We start from the raw sequence: 22673 nt of genomic DNA, 5'->3' as shown, positions 1-22673 counted from the left end.
CCCTCTCCTTCCCTCCCTCCCACGGCCCCCTTATCCTCCCCCTCCCCTTTCCTCCCTCCCACGGCCCCCTTATCCTCCCCCTCCCCTTTCCTCCATCCTCCAAGCCCCCTTTCCTCCCCCTCTCCTTTCCTCCCCCGCCCTTTCTTATGAGTCGCTCCTCTGAATCATATCGCTTTTATATCAGCTTATGGCGCAGTATTCATCCGCTTCCCTCTGCGTCTTTGTTTCTCGCCTTCCTGTCTCCCTCCCACGGGAATAAATACACGTTGGGGGTAGAGGAGTTTCCGGACTCTCTCACACACACACATACACACACACACACACACACACACACACACACACAGTTGATAAAAATAAATACTAAACAAGATCACGGTTGTAAGCGCGATGTCCCCCTCCTTAAAAAACAAATGAGAAAAGAGAACAATACCTGAACCGCCTCCCAAAAGTGGAAAAAACAAGGTACACGAGTTAAAAAATTTAAAAAATACAATAAAGTAAAATAAATCTATACAGTCTACCCTCGGCCACCGCGGTCTTCGGCTGCTCCACCCTAACCGCGGCCGGCACATACATTTGACAAGGGTTTCGTAAGAGTTTTGGGTATTTCCAGGGGTACTTTTATGACCCGGGTGGTAGCGTGATCCGGGAATAAGGAGGGAAAGAAAGGAACAGGGCTTAGGGGAAAAGGTAGGGAGGGGAAGGAAGGAGGAGAGGAGGGAGGAAAGAGGGAAAGAAAAAAAACAGGGATGAGGGGAAAAGGTAGGGAGAGGAAAGGAGGGGAAAAAAGGGAGGAGAGGAGGGAGAAAGGAGGGGAAAAAAGGGAGAAGAGGAGGGAAAGAAACAAGGCTGAGGGGAAAACGTAGGGAGGGGAAGGAAGGAGGGGAAGAAAGTGGGGAGGAAGGAGGGAAAGAAAGAAACAGGGGTGAGGGGAAAAGGTAGGCAGGGAAAAAGGGAGAGGAGGAGCTTCTTCTGTACCATGAACGTGAAAAAAAACACTCACGAAAACCTAATTAATCTCCTCGGCCTAAGGAGATAGTTGACGTGGGCCACCACCTACCGCGACCTGCCCTGGTGGAACTAAAACATGTCCGAACGTGTATGCAATGTAGATGACCCCGAAATATACCTTGCTGAATGTTATCTTGGCACAGGAGTCTTCGATGAGGTCAGTAATTTGCAGGCGAGGTCACTTCACATCTATGTTAACCCGGTAGCAGCGACAGGTCAAATTTGTGGCTTTACCGTGTAGCAGCGACGAGCCAAATTTGTGTCATGATATAAACCCCCAAAAATAGATGATACATAAACTGATCACAAATGCGCTGATATGTATCTTGAAATGGTTTGTGTGAGTGATGATTTTTTTCTCATTTTTCTCGCTTAGAGGGACCATTAAGAAGCATGATCCACGCTGCTACCGGGTTAAGTGAAGGAAGAGGAGGAAAAGGAAGAGTAGAAAGAGGAGAAAGAGAAAGAGGAGGAAGAGAAAGAGAAGGAAAAGGGAGAGGAGAAAGAAGATAAGGAGGAGGAGGGAGAAGAGAAAGAAAAAAAGGAGAATAACAAGAAAAATACACACAACCCCTTCTCCCTATTCCTCTCCTTTTTCTCCTCCATTTACCTTCTCCCTTCATCTTCTCCACCTTAAAACTTTCCCCTCTCTTCTCTTCTCCAGTTCTCCCTCCTTCCTTCTCTCCACTTGAAACGTTCCCTCTTATCCCTCATCTTCCTTTCCTTTCTGGTCCATAACTATCGCAAAAAAGCATCAGTAATTAACGTTTTTTAACAGTAAACCTAATTGAGTATCGTGATATGTGAAGGTATGGTAATTTTGGACCTGAAAAATGATAAATACAATGTGATAAGGACGCTGAGCTGTCCGGCACCGCTGCTGTACCTCCGACCGATACAAAGGCCTGGCTGGGAGAAATCTCAAGCCACCTGTGACATCAAGATCAAGAGGAATGCAATAAAGGGGCTCTCACACATTCCCGGTCCCGGTCGCGACCGTCCCCGATGACTCCCGATAAGCCGATCGGGGCCTGACCGCCGACAAAATAGGCAATAATCCCCGGACCGGCGGCTTACCGCCGGTAAGCCGGCGGTTTACCGGCGGTAGACCGGCGACCATATACGATTTTCGATTTCTCCGACCGGCGACTGCAGCAGGTCAGTCGGCGGTAGACCGCCGGCCTACCGGCGGCAGACCGCCGGTCTACCGGCGGCAGACCTCCTGTACATCGACGAGCAAACACTTTCTTTGCATTTTCATATATTTATAATTACCTCATAAATAGCTTCATACCTAAATTCATTCGTGTGCATAAAACTCTCTCTCTCTCTCTCTCTCTCTCTCTCTCTCTCTCTCTCTCTCTCTCTCTCTCTCTCTCTCTCTCTCTCTCTCTCTCTCTCTCTCTCACCCATTCCTCTTCCTCCTTTTTTTCATCTCTTTCCACCCTCTCTCCCTTCCTTCCTCACTCTCCTCCATCCCTCTCTCTTCCTGACTCCCTCTCTCTTCCTCACTCCCTCCCACCTGTTCCTCCTTCCATTCCTTTCCCGTCTCTCTCTCTCTCTCTCTCTCTCTCTCTCTCTCTCTCTCTCTCTCTCTCTCTCTATCTCTATCTATCTATCTATCTATCTCTCTCTCTCTCTCTCTCTCTCTCTCTCTCTCTCTCTCTCTCTCTCTCTCTCTCTCTCTCTCTCTCTCACCCATTCCTCTTCCTCCTTTATCGCATCTCCCTCTCTCTCTTCATCCCTCGCTCCTACCTGTTCCTCTTCGTTTTCCTCCTTCCTCCCTCGCTAATCCCCAGGTCAGACACAGGTGTTCACTCGCGGTCGACCGCCGGTCTACCGGCGGTCTGCCGCCGGTCTGCCGTAGGTGTCGGCGGCTGACCGCCGGTCGACCGGCGACATTTTTCCACACCGCCGGTCGACCGGGCGCATCGCCGATATCTTTGAAAATTTTAAAGTTGACCGGCGGTGGTCGGCTGCGTCTACGGTCCTCAGGGTCGACCGGTGGTCGACCGGCGGTCTGCCGCCGACAATCCCCGATCTTACAGCCGGTCGACCGGCGACCGGCTTATCGGGAGTCATCGGGGACGGTCGCGACCGGGACCGGGAATGTGTGAGAGCCCCTTAACAGAGAGGGAACGGATGGTGCTACTGCTGGGACTGAATGGTGAAGCAAGTGAGAGAATTATAGAAGCCATGAAGAGTTTTCTGGAAAAGATGTGGTATGTAAGAAATAGGGAATGAGGTGGATGGATACTGCTTGTCTTTATTTTTTTCTTTTACAGGTGTGTCGGTATTAAGGCCTGACTTTCCAACGGGTCACATGTACAGCAAGAGCAAGAGTTCCTGAACCTTCGTGCGGGTGGAGGGTGGATGTTTAGAGGCGAGGCTCCAAACCGGGCTATGCAAGGGTCTGGTGTCCCTTGTGGAGGTATATTAATGAACCTGGCACGGACGCCCGCCTAAAACTGAGTGACAATAAACACGTGATCAGGGTTTCCGCCGGATGTATTTTTTTATTATTATTTTAAGGGGCGGTCGATATATACACGTAGACCCAAACGGACACCCACGCCCACCCACGCCCACTTCCACATATAGAAACACTCACGGTGAGCTCATCCCTCGCTTACGTCAGGGGGGCTCAGCGAGGGGCGATAAGGCGTGTTTGCAGCTGGCGTGGGAGGGGGCTCAGAAGGGGACAGACGCGTGTTTGTTTTATTTCCCTCCTTTACGTTGAAATGAGTCCGGCGGTGGATTAGACTAAAGACGGGAAAAGCGAAAATAAATAAATAAATAACAAAAAAATCCGGAACTTGCTATACTCCTAAAAAAAATAGTAACTTGAACCAACGCATAGATGAGGAAAGAGAGAGAGAGAGTGCGTGTGTGAGGAGGCAACGGAAGGTGAGGCAAGACGTTCGGTTTTGTGTGTGGGCAAAAAGGATGAGTCTGTCCAAGAGTTACAGGAATAAGAGTGAATAAGAGGGACCGAAAAAAACTGTCCACGCATACATTTAGAACGACAAAGAAGCAGGAGTTAAGGAATAAAAAGTGAGTTAGAGAGAACACACACAAAATAAAACTGTCCACATGCTACTCCCAAGGAAAAAAATAAGTAATACAGATAAACACATACATTTAGAACGACAAAGAAGCAGGAGTTAAGGAATAAAAAGTGAGTTAGAGAGAACACACACAAAATAAAACTGTCCACATGCTACTCCCAAGAAAAAAAAGTAATACAGATACACATTGACATTAAGAACGATAAAGAAGTGAGCAAATAAGGATGAGTCTGTCCAAGAGTTACAGGAATAAACGTGAATAAGACGGACCGGAAAAACTGTTAACAAGCTACTTCCAAGAAAAAAAGGTAATAAAGATAAACACTGACCTTTAGAACGATTAATATGTAAGCAAGTAAGGATGAGTCTGTCCAAGAGTTACAGGAATAAACGTGAATAAGACGGACCGGAAAAACTGTTAACAAGCTACTCCCAAGAATGAAGGTAATAAAGATAACCACTGACATTTAGAACGAGAAAGAAATGAGCAAATAAGGATGAGTCTGGGCAGGAGTTAAGGAATAAAAGTGAGTTAGAGCGAACAAAACAAAACTGTCCACCTGCTACTTCCAAGAAAAAAAAAGTAATAAATATACACATTGACATTCAGAAAGAAGTACAGAAAACAAGAAAATAATGAGCTTGCAATACAGAACGTTACAAATAGAGATGGAGAAAGATATAGAAAGAAAAGAAGAAAACAGAAATAACGAGATGCCAATAAAAAAAATAGACTGACATATAGATAGAGACAAAGAAAATATAAGAAACGAAGAAAAAAATACGAGATGGCATTAAGAAAGATAAGACAAATATGACATAGATATAGAAGTAAACGTAGAAAAAAAGAGGACAGGAGAGAGGATGTTTTCAAAGCAAGCAAAGGAGTTATTTCTCAACTTTGTATTTACGGGAAACGCATCCAACTAATCCCAAGAAAATTATGACAACGCACTCACTGACCCGTCCAACCCCAAGAAGAAGACGAAGAAGAAGAAGAAGAAGAAGAAGAAGAAGAAGTATATACTGTTTGGAGGAGGAAATGGAAGAATAAAGGAATGCACTAATAAGACATGAAGAGGCTAACGGAGGAGGCGAGGATAAGAGGGTCAGGAAACGGCATGAAAGAAGAAGAAGAAGAAGAAAAGAAGAAGAAGAAGAAGTATATACTGTTTGGAGGAGGAAATGGAAGAATAAAGGAATGCACTAATAAGACATGAAGAGGCTAACGGAGGTGGCGAGGATAAGAGGGTCAGGAAACGGTATGAAAGAAGAAGAAGAAAAAAAAAGTTTGCATAGGACTACGGTGAGGGATGGAAGATTAGGAGTGTAGGTGGACAGATGCTGAGGAGGCGAAGGTAAAAACAGAAGATGAGGAGATGATATAAAAGAGTAAGGATGATGGGACGCGTAAACAAGAGATGCAAAGAAAGGTGATGGTTAGGTTAGGTTAGGTTAGGGTACAGAGGAGGGTCTGGATAGGGTACGAAAGAGGGAGGATGAAAGAATGCAATGAAACAAGGGATGCAAAGAAAGGTGATGGTTAGGTTAGGTTAGGTTAGGTTAGGTTAAGTTATGTTAGGTTAGGTTAGGTTGTTAGGTTAGGTTAGGTTAGGTTAGGGTGCGAAAGAGGAAGGACGAAGGGACGCCATGAAACAAGAAGAGATAAGAAGAAAGGGAATGTCAGGGATAGTGGACAAGGAGAAAGGGATGGTACAGAGGATAGAGAAGCAAGAAGACAGAGTACAGAGGAGGACCTGGACTCTGGATAGGGTACGAAAGAGGGAGGATTAAGGGACGCAATGAAACAAGGAATACAAAGAAAGGTAATGGGAGGGATAGTGGGCAAGAAACAAGGGATGGTACAGAGGGTAGAGGAATGGGAGGACAGGACACAGAGGAGGAGAACCTGGATACAGAGGATAGAGAAACGTGAGGACAGGACACAGGAGGACGTGGATAGAGGGTAGAGGAATGGGAGGACAGAACACAGAGGAGGACATGAATAGGGTACGAAAGAGGAGGTGGCAAAATAAACAAACGCCTGAGGAAAGAGAGGGAGTGGAGGAATGGAAGGTCAGAAGAAGAGTGGTGCAGAGGGGAACTGAGTGGGAGAGGCTGAGAAGGTTAGTGGGGGGAGCGAAATTAGGAGATGATGCAATGAGAAAATTAGGAAAAACGAAAAGAAAATATGGCAGAAGTGACCGAGGGAGATAGTGAAGAGTGGGGTAAAAGGGAGAAGGGGTCAGTTGAAGGAATGCATTGAGGGAGAATAAGGGAAAGAGAGGAGCTAAAAGGAAGGAACTAATTGAGGCAGACAAAGTTAAGAGAAGGGTAAAAGGGAGAAGGGGTCAGATGAAAGGAATGCACTGAGGGGGGAAGGCAGACAGAGGAGCTAAAAGGAAGCGATTAACCGAGGGAGATAGTGAAGAGTGGGGTAAAAGGGAGAAGGGGTCAGTTGAAGGAATGCATTGAGGGAGGAAGGCAGAGAGAGGAGCTAAAAGGAAGGAGTTAACTGAGGGATATAAAGTTAAGAGAAGGGTAAGAGGGAGAAGAGATAAGATGAAGGAATGCATTGAGGGAAAGGCGAGAGGAAGGGCAAGGAAGAAGACAAAGATGAAAGACTTGACCGAGAGAAGAAGACAGGGATGAAAGACTTGACCGAGGGAGAGAAAGTTACGAAAAGGGTAAAAGGGAGTAGAGATAAGATGACAGAAATGCATAAGAGGAAAAGCAAAGACGAAGATAAGGGTAAGCAAGAAGGGAAGGTGAAACTAGGCACTGAGGTAGGAGAAGGGAGAAGAGGTCAGAAGGAATGCACTGAGTTAAAGACGAAAGGAAGATAAGGGTAAGGAAGAAGGGAAAGGTGAAACTATGTAGAAGAAGGAATGCAATAAAGGAAAGACGAAAGGAAGATGAGGGTAAGGAAGAAGGAAAGATAAAACAAGGCACTGAGTTATGAGGTGAGGATCAGATACATTAGGGCCGCAAACGAAACCCACAAACCCATAAACCAAAGACTGTTTCCAAACCGTTTCCATCAAGCACTTCTAACCCTTCATACTTCTTGGGACTCGAACTTGCTTCACTTCCTTACTAAAACAGAGAATTCCTAGGTTGGATGTGGCCGCTAACCCGTAGACGAGGTTCCAAGAAAGCCCTAGAGAATGTGGCCGGCTAAAATTGCGGGAACTGGTGTCAAAGGGAACGGCCAAGGAAGGGAGAGTTTAATATTAATATGCACGTAAGAGGGAGTGGGGTATTAAAGGTTGCATTGTGGGAGGAGGTGAAGGGAGAAAGAGAAGGCGTGACAGAGGAGTGGGCGAGTGACGAATTTTACGATGAATGTGATGGAGTGGCATTGAGAGAGAGAGAGAGAGAGAGAGAGAGACCCATGAATCATTACTCTTCTTCCCTTCCAAGGGCGTCAAGATAAATAGGGAGAACGTGTCTCTCTCTCTCTCTCTCTCTCTCTCTCTCTCCGTGTCGGCTTGTTGGGAAATTCCATAATCCCAAGGATAGAGCCACAGGGATGCCCACGTGGCTCGTGTCCTTGGCAAGCTACTGGACCTAACCTAACCTGCCGAAATAATGTGGTGTAAGACTTCAAAACATAACTGGTAAAGGCCGCAATAGGGGACACAATCTGATGGGACAGTACATAAGAACATAAGAACATAAGAACGCAGGAGTCTGCAAGAGGCCGGTAGGCCTGTACGAGGCAGCTCCTTTGACCCTAAGCTCCCGTGTATCTAACCCCACCTAATATCGCTGTCCATGAATTTATCTAGTCTATTTTTGAATGTGACAATTGTATTGGCACTCACCACATGACTGCTAAGCCTATTCCACTCATCCACCACCCTGTTAGTAAACCAATTTTTGCCTATGTCCCTGTTGAATCTGAATTTATCCAGTTTAAACCCGTTACTTCGTGTCCTACCCGGTTCTCTTACCAACAAAACCTTATGAATGTCTCCCTTATTAAAGCCCTTCATCCATTTATAAACCTCGATCATGTCTCCACGCACCCTTCGCCTTTCTAGAGAATGCAAGTTTAACTGTTTGAGTCTTCCCTCGTATGGCAAGTTTCTCAACCCCTGAATCATCTTAGTCATTCTCCTCTGCACCGATTCTAACATTTTGATATCCATTCTATAGTAAGGTGACCAGAACTGAACCGCATAGTCAAGATGAGGTCTAACTAATGCTAAATATAGTTTGAGGAAGACTTCGGGGCTTCTGTTGCTTACGCTCCTTGAAATAAATCCCAGTACCCTATTAGCTCGATTTCTAGCTTGAATGCATTGTGCCCTTGGACGGAGATCAGAGCTCACTAAGACCCCTAAATCCCTCTCGCACCCAGACCTACTTATGAGTGTCATTTAAGCAATAGTTATGTGAAACCTAAACTAACCTAACCTACCGAAATATTGTGCAGTGTAAGACTTCAAAACATAACTGGGAAAGGCCGCAATAGGGGACACAATCTGATGGGACAGTACCTAAACTAACCTAACCAACCGAAATATTGTGCAGTGTAAGACTTCAAAACATAACTGGGAAAGGCCGCAATAGGGGACACACAATCTGATGGACAGCGCCTAAGCTAACCTAACCTACCGAAATCTCGTCCAGTAAGAATAGTGAAATCATGAGTAGGAAGGTTCAGACAAATGCACACTGGCACAAACGTTGACCATTCCTTTTCTTGATGTCTGCCTACCAAACCTAACCTGACCCAATCTAAACTACCCAAATCTTGATGAGTATAGGTATTAAAAATAAACTATCTGTGAAGAGACTGGATTAGAAAGAGCGACTCACCCCAACCACTAATCATTCCTTCCCTTGATGTCTGCCTACCAAACCTAACCTGACCCAACCTAAACTACCCAAATCTTGATGAGTATAGGTATTAAAAATAAACCATCTGTGAAGAGACTGGATTAGAAAGAGCGACTCAAATGCGACTGACCCCAACCACTAATCATTCCTTCCCTTGATGTCTGCCTACCAAACCTAACCTGGCCCAACCTAAACTACCCAACCCTTGATCAGTATAGATATTGAAAAAAAAATATATGCAGAGACTGGATTAGGAAAAGCAACTCAAATGCGACTGACCCCAACCACTTATCACTCCTTTCCTTGATGCATGCAAGAGTTCCCTTTCATCAGCAATTTTTAGTCTCGTACTTCAAGAGATGCTTCACGAGTGACTCAAGAACGTTCAAGGGTGCGGCTGTGGTTATAATAGATGATAAAAATAATCTCTCGAAAATACCGTCGCTCGTATCGTTTTAAGCAGGAGATGAAGGATACGAAAGAGATGAGAGGGAGAGAGAGGGGTCTAGCGAATACACTAACAAGAGAGGAGATAATAGAAGCGAAGGGTAGGAGAGAAAACACGACCGAGTAGATGAATAGGAGAAAAGGAAAGAAGTTTTTAAAGAGGATGAATAAAGACTGAGTAAAAAAGAGAGGAAAAAAAGGGGAGAAAGAAGATAGATACAAGAGGAGAGAGAAGCGAGGTGCAGAAGGGTAAGGAGGCTGGGAACGTTTGGACAGAGAAGGGAGAAGAGAACCGGAGATGTGACGTGACGTGAACATGAGACAACAATGACAGTGATGGAATACGGAAGGGGAGACTTAATACCGAGGCGGAGGAAGAAGAGGAAAGAAGAGGAGGAGGAGGAGGAAGCAAGAAGAGAAGATTAAGGAGAAAAAATAAAAAAAATATAAAGAAAGGAGATACGGAGGAAGAAAAGAAGTGGAGAGGGGAGGAGGGCAAAGTGGGAAAATCGAGGTTAGTTTACAAGCACCACTCCTGGCCACGTGTCATAATCTAATTATAGCGAGTGACTTTTAAAAACTGACACTAGCACATGGTATTTAGCCTCTCAAAACAAGGCCCATGCATCCTGCCACGCCCCCTCACGCTGGTCTTCAAGCCTCAGGGCCATATTTTTAAACATTTCTGCGTCCAAGAACACGTAATTTACTAGTCTTTCGTGGGAGTTTAGGGCATTTCCAGGGGTACTTTTATGACCCTGGTGGTAGTCTGCGCCTTCTTCTGTACCGTGAACCTAAAAGAACACTCATTAGAACTCGATTAACCTTCTTTTTGGCCTTTTGAAATAGTTGGTGTGAGGGGTGGGAGCATTTGACAATACCAACCGCAGTCCATTATCGAGGTTTCTTTGTTTTCTGTTATGTCTTTGCGCGTTTCGGCAACTCGCTCCCGAACGCGACGGTGAACATACAGAGTGACCGCGGGACCAGAATAACGATATCTCAAAGCCACGGGTTAAACTATCACGTATTTCCAAGTTTACAAGAGAAATAATGATATGAACAACAACAATAATAATAATAATAGCACAAAAGAACGTCATCTCAAAGCCCCGGGTTAAACTATATGTATTTCCTGGTTTACAAGAGAAATAATGCTATGAACAATAATAATAATAATAATAATAGTAGTAATTGCAATATATACAAGGTCTAGTTGCTACATGGCTCCAGTAAGTCGACCACAAACAAACAAACAATAAACTTAACCTAACATTGCCTGTCCCCTAACGTGTGTGACCTTTGAGAAACATAACCCCTTGCTTTCACCTGACCCAGCCTGACTCACCACTCACTCACCTGTCTAATTTTTCCCTGACTTCACCGCAAGATCACCCTGACATGTATAACCCTTCAGAAACCTGCCCCCTTGTTTTCACCCGACTCACCCATCTTATTTTTCCCTGATTTCACCACGATATCACCCCGACCAGTGTGACCTTTAAGAAACTCGACCCCTTGTTCTCACCTGACCCACCCACTCACTCACCCATCTTATTTTCCCTGATTCTAACGTAATTCTTTCAAGAGGAGGATATCAGGACACCTCTCCTCCCGAAATTGACCCATCTTTCGGCCACTCCTCTTGACTCTTCTGTGGGAGCAGTGAGGGAGTAGCGGGCTTTATTTGCATTAGTGTTTCTTTTTTTTGCCCTTGAACTGTTTCCTTTACTGTGAAAAAAAATTATTGATCTGCGCCCTGGAGAGTGTGCTTACCTTATCCTACCAACGTTGTCAGATTGTCGTACTCAGCTTCTCATATTTCCCGATTTCCAACCCAAAACATGTCTTCTGTGCCCCAATAACTGGCTTTTTATGTTGTTATCGTTGAAATGGTTAATTATTCTGGTTTCCTGGTGATATTTAAAGGGTGAGAAGCCGGGATATGTGATGTTCCGAGTACGATAATCTGGCAACGGTGTATCTTACCTAACTCCCTCTCCCTCACAAGTGTCCATCATCTCAACACTCCTTAGGGATCTCAACGGCATGTTTGCTCTATAAATGAAACCCAGTCTAGTGTTCCCATTGAATCCACTCTAGTCAACTGTTACGTTTCCTCGACTCTAACGCAACAGTGACCTACCCTCTTAAAATGGCATGTTCCTCCCTTCTCCCTTGTTGTTTACCTGCAACAATAAACTATCAATCAATCATTAAAAGATATCGGATTATGTGATGATGAAATACAACCACCTACTCTCGGTTACCTCACTCACTAAACCAAAGACTTCCTTATATTATGAAATCCAACTTCTTATTCTATTTACTGAACCTCCTCTGAGCCAGTCTCCTTTATTGCGATCCACTTTTATATTCTCACTGAACTGAATCTCCTTTATTCCGATACTGTGATCTGTTATGAAATCCACTTCTATATTCTCAATGAACCCCTGAGCTGATCTTTATTTCAATATTGTGATCTGTTATGAAATCCACTTCTATATTCTCAATGAACCCCTGAGCTGATCTTTATTTCGATATTGTGATCTGTTATGAAATCCACTTCTATATTCTCAATGAACCCCAGAGCTGATCTTAATTTTCGATATTGTGATCTGTTATGAAATCCACTTCTATATTCTCACTGAACCTCTGAGTCAGTCTCCTTTATTCCGATACTGTGATCTGTTATGAAATCCACTTCTATATTCTCAATGAACCCCAGAGCTGATCTTTATTTCGATATTGTGATCTGTTATGAAATCCACTTCTATATTCTCACTGAACCTCTGAGTCAGTCTCCTTTATTCCGATACTGTGATCTGTTGTGAAATCCACTTCTATATTCTCAATGAACCCCTGAGTTGATCTTTATTTCAATATTGTGATCTGTTATGAAATCCACTTCTATATTCTCACTGAACCCCTGAGCTCATCTCCTTTATTCCGATACTGTGATCTGGTGTGAAATCCAATCCCTTATTCTTACTGACGAATCTCTTGAGTGAGTCTTCTTTATTCCGATATTGTGATCTGTTATAAAATCCAATCCCTTATTCTTACTAACTAAACCCTTGAGTCAGTGTCCCTTTCTCAAATATTAGGTTCTATTATGAAATCCAATCCCATGTATGCTGTTAACTCCCTGACCGCACCCCCGAATCAGATCCTCTCTTATCCGGAATGATTAAGGAAGGAAATCGGCTTCAGACTATAATGTAAACACAACCATGACTCAAAATTCTTTCGTGTTTCTTCATATCCCCTTCTTGTATGCTACACCTCCATGGTCACATACTAGGACTCCAAGGTCGGTATTATAAGCTATTTTCGCTTCTCACATCAGCTATTTCTAAAGAGGGGATCAATCGGGTTCTAATGTGTTTTTTTCAGGTTCAGGGTAGAGAACTAGGGTCAAACTACCACCAGGGCCCTAAAATTACTTCTGGAAATGCTCAAAACTACTACGAAAGCCTTGTCAAATATGTGTTTCTTTAGGTTCATGGTACAGAGGAAGGGTCAAACTACCACCAGGGCCATAAAATTACTTCTGGAAATGCCCAAAACTACTACGAAAGCCTTGTCAAATATGTGTTTCTTTAGGTTCATGGTACAGAGGAAGGGGCAAACTACCACCAGGGCCGTAAAATTACTTCTGGAAATGCCCAAAGCTCCTACGAAAGCCTTGTTAAATATGTGAACTTTCTCGACGAAATGTTTAGTAATACGGCCTTAAGATATCACTATAAACTCTTAACGTACCCTTGGCACCGCAGGAATACAATGACAGGAAAAGACGGAATGCTAAGCGAGGAGGAAGTCGTAGGTATTCATATTGATAAGTTCGTTTGTGTTGGTTATTTCTCCGTGGATATGAATTGATACCTGATCCTTCTGCTACTTTGTTTATTTCATCCATAACTGCCCTTCTTTATTTTTTATCCTTTTTGTTTTGTGGTCTATCTATTAATGAATTTACGAGTCTATCTATCTCTATTTATCCATCCATCTATTCATCTGTCTGTCAATGTGCCTATCTGCGTGTGTGTGTGTGTGTGTGTGTGTGTGTGTGTGTGTGTGTGTGTGTGTGTGTGTGTGTGTGTGTGTGTGTGTGTGTGTGTGTTCGTCCCCATTATTCTTTATGTTTAATACTCAGACAAAGACGAATAAATTACCCCCGTCTTTGTTTTCACATTGTTTTCTGTTTAGTGCTCAAAGACGAATAACCCCCCCCCCCCCCGTCTTTGTTTTCCATACGAATCGTTTCCAAGAAGTTAAATTTTTCCTAATCGTTTTATTCTCCTCAATCTAATCACGTTTTCCTACTCAAACGCTCTACTGGGCGGGCTTTTGTTCGTTACTAGTTTCAAGGTTTCATTTGTTTTAAACGCTTTGCTGCTTAACATTTTCCTTTCCCTTCCTAGAGCCAATGATCGGTACTATCAGACACTTCCACCCCTCACATCAACTATATTTATTGACTGATAGTTTAGAACAGAACACACAAACTAGGCAACACACTGAAGATGATACAGTGATTGATTGATAGTTTATTTTTGCAAGTAAACAACAAAGGAGAAGGGAGGAGCAGGCCATCCCAACCCCCAGGCAGTACAGAGTGTGATTATACAACTAAGGATACATGTGGAAGTAGCACCAGGAAACTAAAAGGATACAATGGTAGGGGACAAGTGCTAAAAAAAATAAAGGCCATGATTTAGTCAAAGGCCGCCAAGATGACTAATCAGGTTTTCTTGAGTGTTTTTCTAAGTTCATGGTACAGACGAAGGGTTAAACTACCAAAAGGGTCATGAAACTACCGCTGGAAATGCCCAAAACTCCTACGAAACCCTAGTCAACTATGCGAGCTTGGGCGCCGAAATGTTTAAGAGTATGGTCCAGTATGTTTCTGCGGTATCCTTCCCATGGTCGGTTAAAAAAAAATCCACGTGTTAAATGGTTCCGGGTTTCGCTCGTGACACGTTAAGGCAACCCAGACCCCATTTCCCTTAATTTTTTAGTAGCCCCTCTTAAACCTCACCCCCGGCAAGCCTAACCCCATTTTCTTTCAGTACCTCTTCCATTAAACCATTGTTCTTCTCTCTATTAACATCCCCTAACTTAAAATCCTAACTCTTATTTATTTATCTCAAGAATAAGTAAATGTATATGTTTTAATTTTAATGCAACCCCCCTTTAAACACTCCCGGGTACCATATCGAGGCCTCTCCAATCTCAATCCTGCTGTCGAGTTGCACCACCGCTGAAGGGAAGGACAGGGAAGGGATGAAGGACAGATCCGGAGTCAGCACAGTGTGAACGGGGCCTTAAGGGCATGCATCCTGTTGGGTCCAAAGTTGACGGTTCGAGAGATGCTCATCAGGCACTTCTGGGTCCGATGACGTAAGCTAGCATAAACGTTCTTACCTTCCCGGATCGACCCTATTGATTGATTAAGGTGTGACGTGCAGGTGTGGCTCATGTTTTTACCCGGACCAGCCATAGATTGTCAGACATGATTTGGCGGATTGTAAATTCGTGATATATTGAAGTGATCGCTACACGAAATCGCTAACATGAGTAAACAGGCGTGTATGTTTTGATTCTAAGATATGATTTGGAGGATTGTAAATTCGTGATATATTGAAGTGATCGCTACACGAAATCGCTAACATGAGTAAACAGGCGTGTATGTTTTGATTCTAAGATATGATTTGGAGGATTGTAAATTCGTGATATATTCGAAGCGATCGCCATACAAACCAATAACATGAGTACGCAGATTTGTATTTAATTATTTTTTTACGTGAACAATTTCGTGATTTCCATCCATTAAGTGATAAATGTCTCGTAAATTCTCTTTCCACTTATCAAAATGTCTCGTAACTTTCCTTTCCATCAGTCAGTTTGTCTCGTAACTTCCCTTTCAACTCGTCAATGTCTCGTAACTTCCCTTTCCACCAGTCAATTTGTCTCGTAACTTCCCTTTCAACTCGTCAATGTCTCGTAACTTCCCTTTCCACCGGTTAATTTGTCTCGTAACTTCCCTTTCAACTCGTCAATGTCTCGTAACTTCCCTTTCCACCAGTCAATTTGTCTCGTAACTTCCCTTTCAACTCGTCAGTGTCTCGCAACTTCTCTTTCTCACTCTTTTCCCTTTTCAAACACAGGTAAAGGAGGGTTTGGGAGGTGACGTGAGGAGATAATTGAGTTGAAAGTCATGTTTTATCTAAAGCGTGGATCGTAAAAGTGTGTGAGGAGGCCGGGGAGGTTGAGGAACGTGGTGCAACGCAGTCGGTATATGCGAAGTCAGCAGCAGGAACAAACAAATCTGTAAACTGCACCGTCAGGAATACGTGGTGCTGACTAGAGGTGAGAGAGATTACAAAGGCGACAGTCAGACATTACACACACACACACACACACACACACACACACACACACACACACATACACAACCAATCCACCCGAACCTATACCGGCTAACGCTTTCCAGGAAGGTACAGTGTATATTCTCTCTCTCTCTCTCTCTCTCTCTCTCTCTCTCTCTCTCTCTCTCTCTCTCTCTCTCTCTCTGCGTGATCATCCACACGTTTGTATATGTCCTCTTCTGCCTCTCCTTCGTCATCATCATAATTTTCCTGACTTTTATTTTATTTTTATTTTTTTGCTTGAATTTTTTTAACGTTTTTTTTTCTTCAGGTTTCTTCCTTTATTTCTTTTTCAATTTCTACTGATTTTTTTTTTTCGTTTCTTTTCATTTTCTCTCTTCTCCTCGCAATTAATTAACAAGCGACCCCGAGGGAAATTACAGAGAGAGAGAGAGAGAGAGAGAGAGAGAGAGAGAGAGAGAGAGAGAGAGAGAGAGAGAGAGAGAGAGAGAGAGAGAGAGTGAGACAACCAATTAATATGCAAATAAGAAAACGAAAAAGATCAGAAAATAAAGTTATGGAAAGAGGAAATGAGAGAGAGAGAGAGAGAGAGAGAGAGAGAGAGAGAGAGAGAGAGAGAGAGAGAGAGAGAGAGAGAGAAGGGGGGAGGGAAGGAATAAAAAGGACAGCAAAACATACAACTAGGGGGGTCTGGTTGGCTGCTCTCTTTCGCAACACAGACGGAAGTTTTACAGGCCACAAGGAATGAGCAAGCAAGGAAAGGTTTAGGAGTCAGGGCCATATTTTTAAACATTTCTGCGCCCAAGAACACGTAATTTACTAGTCTTTCGTGGGAGTTTAGGGCATTTCCAGGGGTACTTTTATGACCCTGGTGGTAGACTGGACCTTCTTCTGTACCGTGAACCTAAAAGAACACCCATTAGAACTCCATTAACCTCCTTTTTGGCCTTTGGAAATTGTTAATGTAAGAGGCAGGGTCGTCTAAAAATACCAGCCTCATCTGGGACCGGCATTGATACTAACAGCGTCCCATGTGTGGTGCCATGAAACATCCGGGGATCGTGAGGCATCCCATCCTGAATACATACATGAATTTCGACAGAGTAGTGTCTTTCGTCAACTGCTTGTCGGTATCTATGCCACCCACGTTTATTTACTTCATTATAAAAGCAAATGACGCATGTATGTATATAACTAGGATATCAGCAATCATTCTTCTTCTTCTTGTGACCTGTTCAGCTTTGCATCGGTTTTTAGGTCCTCATTGTTACTTTTTTACGCTTGGCTGTATTTTGAGACACCATCGCTTCTCACATCAACTATTTCTAAAGATCAAAGAGGGGATCAATCGGGTTTTCAAGAGTGTTTTTTAAGGTTCACGGTACAGAAGAAGGGTCAGACTACCACCAGGATCATAAAACTACCCCTGGAAAGGCCTACAGCTCCTACGAAAGCCATGTCAAATATGTCAACTTGGGCGATGAAATGTTTTAAAATACGACACTTAGATGCTTCACTTAGTCACTTTAAGATAGTAAATTTTGGGTTCCGCGATGCGAAAATAAGAATAGGATGTCTAATGATACCGGAAGACACCACACCGGAATCCCCTTAAGCCTGGCAACCTCTCATTACAGAAAAGCAGAGAATCACCGTCCTATGCATTAAGGATCTGCCGCCCGTAGATTTCAATGTGCGGCCAAAACGGACAGGAAGCAAGAGGGACTTCCATGTATGTTTGGCTAGAGTTGTCACTTTTTAAATACAGTTGAGGATAGATAGATAGAGATAGAGAGAATAAAGAAATAATCAATGTGCAATTAAGAAAACAATATCCGAAAGGAAGAGAAAAAGCGTGCGAGTTACCTTCCCTCCACCACTACTGTGACGGTACTAAAGATCTTATAAGAGGCAAGATTCACCACTATGGGACTTAGAGGCTCATATGGGGAACATGTGATCGGTTGTCAGTTGGTCGGAGTGGTAGATCAGAGATTTAAAAGACCTCTATTACCAACTTCTCTGGCAACAACAAAAGGGAAACAAGTATAGGACGTAGACAAAGCAATGCATGGTGCAAGGCTATGACCCCAAATACCCTCTTCAAACAATGGTGAAATCCTTTCCTCTTTCGGTCACATCATGGTGCAACACCGGCGACGGACGCCATATTGGTACCACTAGAAAATAACGCCGTCACGATGATACGATACAAACTTTGGACTCGGGCGCCATCTAGTGAGAAAACAGGGCGATAACCACTGATATCTTGGATTGGTTGGCTCTTGTAACAACCTGACAACGAGAAAGAGTAAAGCAAAGACACGTTCTAGTCTAGCTCATCCCTATGCTATTCAAATCCCTAATGCAAGAGTCCACCAGCATCTTAACTCTTTCATCACTTTAATTCGCTGGCAAACACTAGAGCAGCCTTCCTTTGTCACTATTTCTTCCTACGTAAGACTTGAAAACTTATAGGAGGGAAGTATCAAGACACCGACCGAATGTGACCCTCTCTTTCGACTACTTTCACGGTTCTCTATAAATTATAAGCTGGAGTAGCGACTGCGGGCTTTCTGCTATCCTTTCTTTTTCTTTAGAGTTACCTCCTTTACCGTAAAAAAAGGGGGCCACAAAAAAGCTCAGGGGTTAGTCACATGACGGTTACACTGCAGCGTTGCCATCGAGTGAGTGTAAACATGGCAATAACCTTTTGGTTCAGTTGACGTAAGCAAGACAGAGGTCTCACACACACACACACACACACACACACACACTAAGTAAACAATTATAATAATAAATGAACGTCACCTGATTAAACAGCACATACTTTGAACACTGACGCCATCGAGTCTTTCAAAATCACGATAACACGTATGTTTCGATGGCTTGGATTGGTTAGCGCTCATTCCCGACTTGAACACAAAAACACAAAGGCGGAGGAGGAGGAGGAAGAGAAAGAAGAGTAGGGAAAAGAAAACCAACACCGCCACATGACACACAACCGAACGAACACGCCAAGCCTGGTTCGTTCATGCAGAGTGAGCAGCAAACACACAAAAAGTAAAGTCATGCTGGAGGTGTTAATGACTATCATGTAAGATAGACTATTTAGTAACGTTGCAAACTGCTTCACATTCACTGCAAACAACACGCCATCCATAGGTCTATCTACTTGCTAAGCCTTGATGTTTTCTTTTTGAGTGGTCTGAGGATAACTGATTAAGCCAAAAAACGTTCCAACAGCTTTTTAAGGGAATCTAGGGTCACATTCTCTAACGTTTCAGCGCTATGGCACACACATTTCACAAGTCTTTCGTAAGAGCTGTGGGGACTTTCAGGGGTACTTTTATGACCCGGGTGGTAGTTTGATCATTCTTTTATGCCATGAACGTAAGAAAACACTCATTGGACCTCGATTCATCTACTTCTCGGCCTTTGGAAATAGTTTGTGTGAGAGGAGGTATCGTCTGAGAATACCAACCCCGGCTGGCCACGAATGATTCCAATGCGTTAATCCTTTCCATTGCGTTGACCTGCTTGCGACCCTGTTATGTGTATGCGTGTGCCATTGTGAAATTTACTTATACTGGCACATGCAGCTCCTTTCACTTTGGCACCCGGTACATAATGACAATACACGTGCTGTAAATACATACCGTGTACACCATAGCGCAACCGCGTAGAATAAAATCGATACAGAGAACAGCTTATAACTCTGTATTACTGCACCTTTGGCACACGATCGGCGGCACTGCTGTAGTCGAGGAGTGAGCACCAAGTATTTAGAATGGCCAAAGAAGGTAGCTTATATGGCTCACGAACTTTTCCGTTGCGCCATCTTGTGTGCGGAGACAGGACGAGACACGTTAAGTCCTTGTGCTGCGATTGGTTCAGCTCTATCCGTCCCGTGACTCAAAAGATTAGGCCTCCAATTCCACGGTTGCCTAATGTTATGTATGTGTGACGGTGACTGTGGTGTGTGTGTGTGTCGCAAGAGATTATTTAGTCATGCAATCAGTATATTTACGCATGCATTTCTTCATTTATTATTATTATTATTATTTTCAACGTCTTTTTGGTGTGTTTAGTATCTATAAAGGAAGGAAAACACCACTAAGGAAATTTCGTCCCCGCCCTATACATTAAGCAATTCTGGCGGTGGTGTTCCTGGTAGAGGCGGGGCGACGTGGCGACACACAGCGCATACAAGTGGCTGGTGCAATACGCCGGGGTTCTTTGGATGATTATAAGTGCCCTGTTTTCCCAATGCTCTCTTTGATTTTGCTTTTATTTTTATTTAGTTGATTAGTTATTTAGTTTAATCAAAGAGGAATGTGTGCTCCTGATCCGCTTTATTATTATTATTATTATTATTATTATTATTATTATTATTATTATTATTGCTCGGTATCAGGCTCGTTGTAACGTATAAAGTATTACTCAAAAAAAATCCGTTGAATAGTCCCCTCTCTCTCTCTCTCTCTCTCTCCACAGGACACGAGGAATACTTGTTCTGTGAGTGGGACAAAAGATGATATAAAAAAAAATTCCCGGGGAGAATTACAGGAAACTCGCGAGGCTGAACGAGACAGTTTTGGGCTTTTTTTTTCGTAATGATTTATTTAAATGTTTCGATTATTATTTTCTTTAGACGCGTGCACAGCGACCGAATTTTTCACTCTTTTCGTTCTTTCTCTTTGTATCTTGAACCGCGATTTGTTGTTGTTCTTGGTGGTGGTGGTGATGGTGTTTTGCCTCGCGCCGCAGTTTCTTCAAAATAGGAAAGGAAAACGAACACTGTAGCTCGCATTTTTACACATATCGCCGCCTCAGTTCGCCTTTAGTAGAAGTTTCTGGGATTTCCATGGACTGTTTTGTGATGCTAATGATAATTTTACATGACTTATGGCATCCTATAAGGGAAAGAACCCATGAAAACAGGGTTAATCTTCTCTGTGGCCTTGGGAACTGAACGTAGTGGAAGCCGGAGACGTTTAAAATATATGGACCTGTTAGAACTGGTTGTTGGCGGTGGTGGTGGTGATGAACTGGAAATTCATAGGCTTGTATTACAAGACACTTTCCCATATCACATCAGCTATTTCTAAAGATCAAAGAGGGGATCAATCGGGTTTTAATGAGTGGTTCTTTAGGTTCATGGTACAGAAGAAGGGTCACACTACCACCAGGGTCATAACACTACCCCTGGAAATGCCCACAACTCCTACGAAAGCCTTGTCAAATATGTGTTTCTTCAGGTTCAGGGTACAGAAGAAGGGTCACACTACCACCAGGGTCATAAAACTTCCCCTGGAAATGCCCACAACTCCTACGAAAGCCTTGTCAAATATGTGTTTCTTCAGGTTCAGGGTACAGAAGAAGGGTCACACTACCACCAGGGTCATAAAACTACCCCTGGAAATGCCCACAACTCCTACGAAAGCCTTGGCAAATATGTTCTTCTAGGTTCATGGTACAGAAGAAGGGTCACACTACCACCAGGGTCATAAAACTTCCCCTGGAAATGCCCACAACTCCTACGAAAGCCTTGGTAAATATATGCTTCTTTAGGTTCACGGTACAGAAGAAGGATCACACTACCACCAGGGTCATAAAACTTCCCCTGGAAATGCCCACAACTCCTACGAAAGCCTTGGCAAATATGTGTTCTTGGGCGGGGAAATGTCTTGTAATACGACCCTATGTGTATGGTGTATAGTGAAGCGAAGTGGAAGCCCGAGACGTTTAAAAATATGGACCTGTTAGAACTGATTGGTGGTGATGGTGGTGATGATGAACTGGAAATGATGTGTATAGTGTGTAGCGAAGGGAAGTGGAAGCCCAAGATGTTTAAATTGACTGGTGATGGTGGTGGTGATGATGAACTGGAAATAACATGTACAGTGTATAGCGAGGCGTTGTGCATAGCCGAAACACAACAAAAAAAGACACACCAGGAAAAAAAAAGCATCTGAGCATTTGTGTGTTATAAGAACATTTTCTCCGCGCCTCATGCTAGGAAATGAAAGCTAACACCGAGAATCGAGCTCTTGAGAAACATCCTTCAACGCAACCAGCTTTTCCCACATTCCAGAGATCCCCCCAAGCGACCACATAAAAAAAATCCAAATAAATGTGTCAAAACGTAAACAAGAGCACTACGTAGACATGAGCTTGAGGTAAACATTCCACAAACCGTAACGAAATTTAAAACGATACTACAGAGAACAGCTTTTAACTCTGTATCACTGCTCCTTTGCCTTACGTTCGGCTTATGTTCCAAGAGAAGATGGCGCCACTATCAACACTTGCCTGCGCCATGACGGGCTGGGGTCGACTACCATCCAGGCCCCTCAAGCAAGCCTACGGGCGCTATAGGTTCAGACGTAAAAAAAATAATAATAATAAAAAATAATAATAACTGAGGTAGCCAAAAAGTGAGCCCCAAGTATTAGGGTGGCCAGTGAAAGCATGAATAGGTATACTGGTTGAGAAATCCATCACCATCACCATCACCATCATTATTACAAGGCAATTACTGCAAGACAAAAGCCATTTCCTAGCTCCCCCCCCCCTCTCTCTCTCTCCACCGTGTTAGAGCATTCCACCATGTTAACGACACGTGCTGAAAGACTGACAATAATACTAATACTACTACTACTACTACTAATAATAATAATAATAATAATAATAATAGTACTCGCTGGGGAACTTTCCTACTACGAACAAAAAGCACACATACACACACACACACACACAGCTAGCAACCCTCTTCACCTGTCACATGAATAAGGAAAGAATCAACACAAAGAACCAACACAAAAACGCAAAACGCACCTCGCACGTTCCCCACCACATGACTCAATACTGGACCTACGCCGCTGCCCTCCCCCATCCCCCA

At 43.5% G+C, this 22673-nt stretch overlaps 1 long non-coding RNA gene across 1 annotated transcript; it reads left to right on the top strand.

The window, feature by feature from the left end:
• The first annotated feature begins 5356 nt into the window (after positions 1 to 5356).
• LOC126996197 (uncharacterized) lies at positions 5357 to 13491 on the top strand. Its single transcript, XR_007751102.1, has 2 exons — positions 5357 to 5512; positions 5906 to 13491. It is a non-coding gene; the product is annotated as an uncharacterized LOC126996197 (long non-coding RNA).
• The last annotated feature ends 9182 nt before the right edge of the window (positions 13492 to 22673 follow it).

This window comes from Eriocheir sinensis, chromosome 9 (assembly GCF_024679095.1).
Source record: "Eriocheir sinensis breed Jianghai 21 chromosome 9, ASM2467909v1, whole genome shotgun sequence".
Lineage (NCBI taxonomy): Eukaryota > Metazoa > Arthropoda > Malacostraca > Decapoda > Varunidae > Eriocheir > Eriocheir sinensis.
This window is presented reverse-complemented; position numbering and strand designations above follow the sequence as displayed.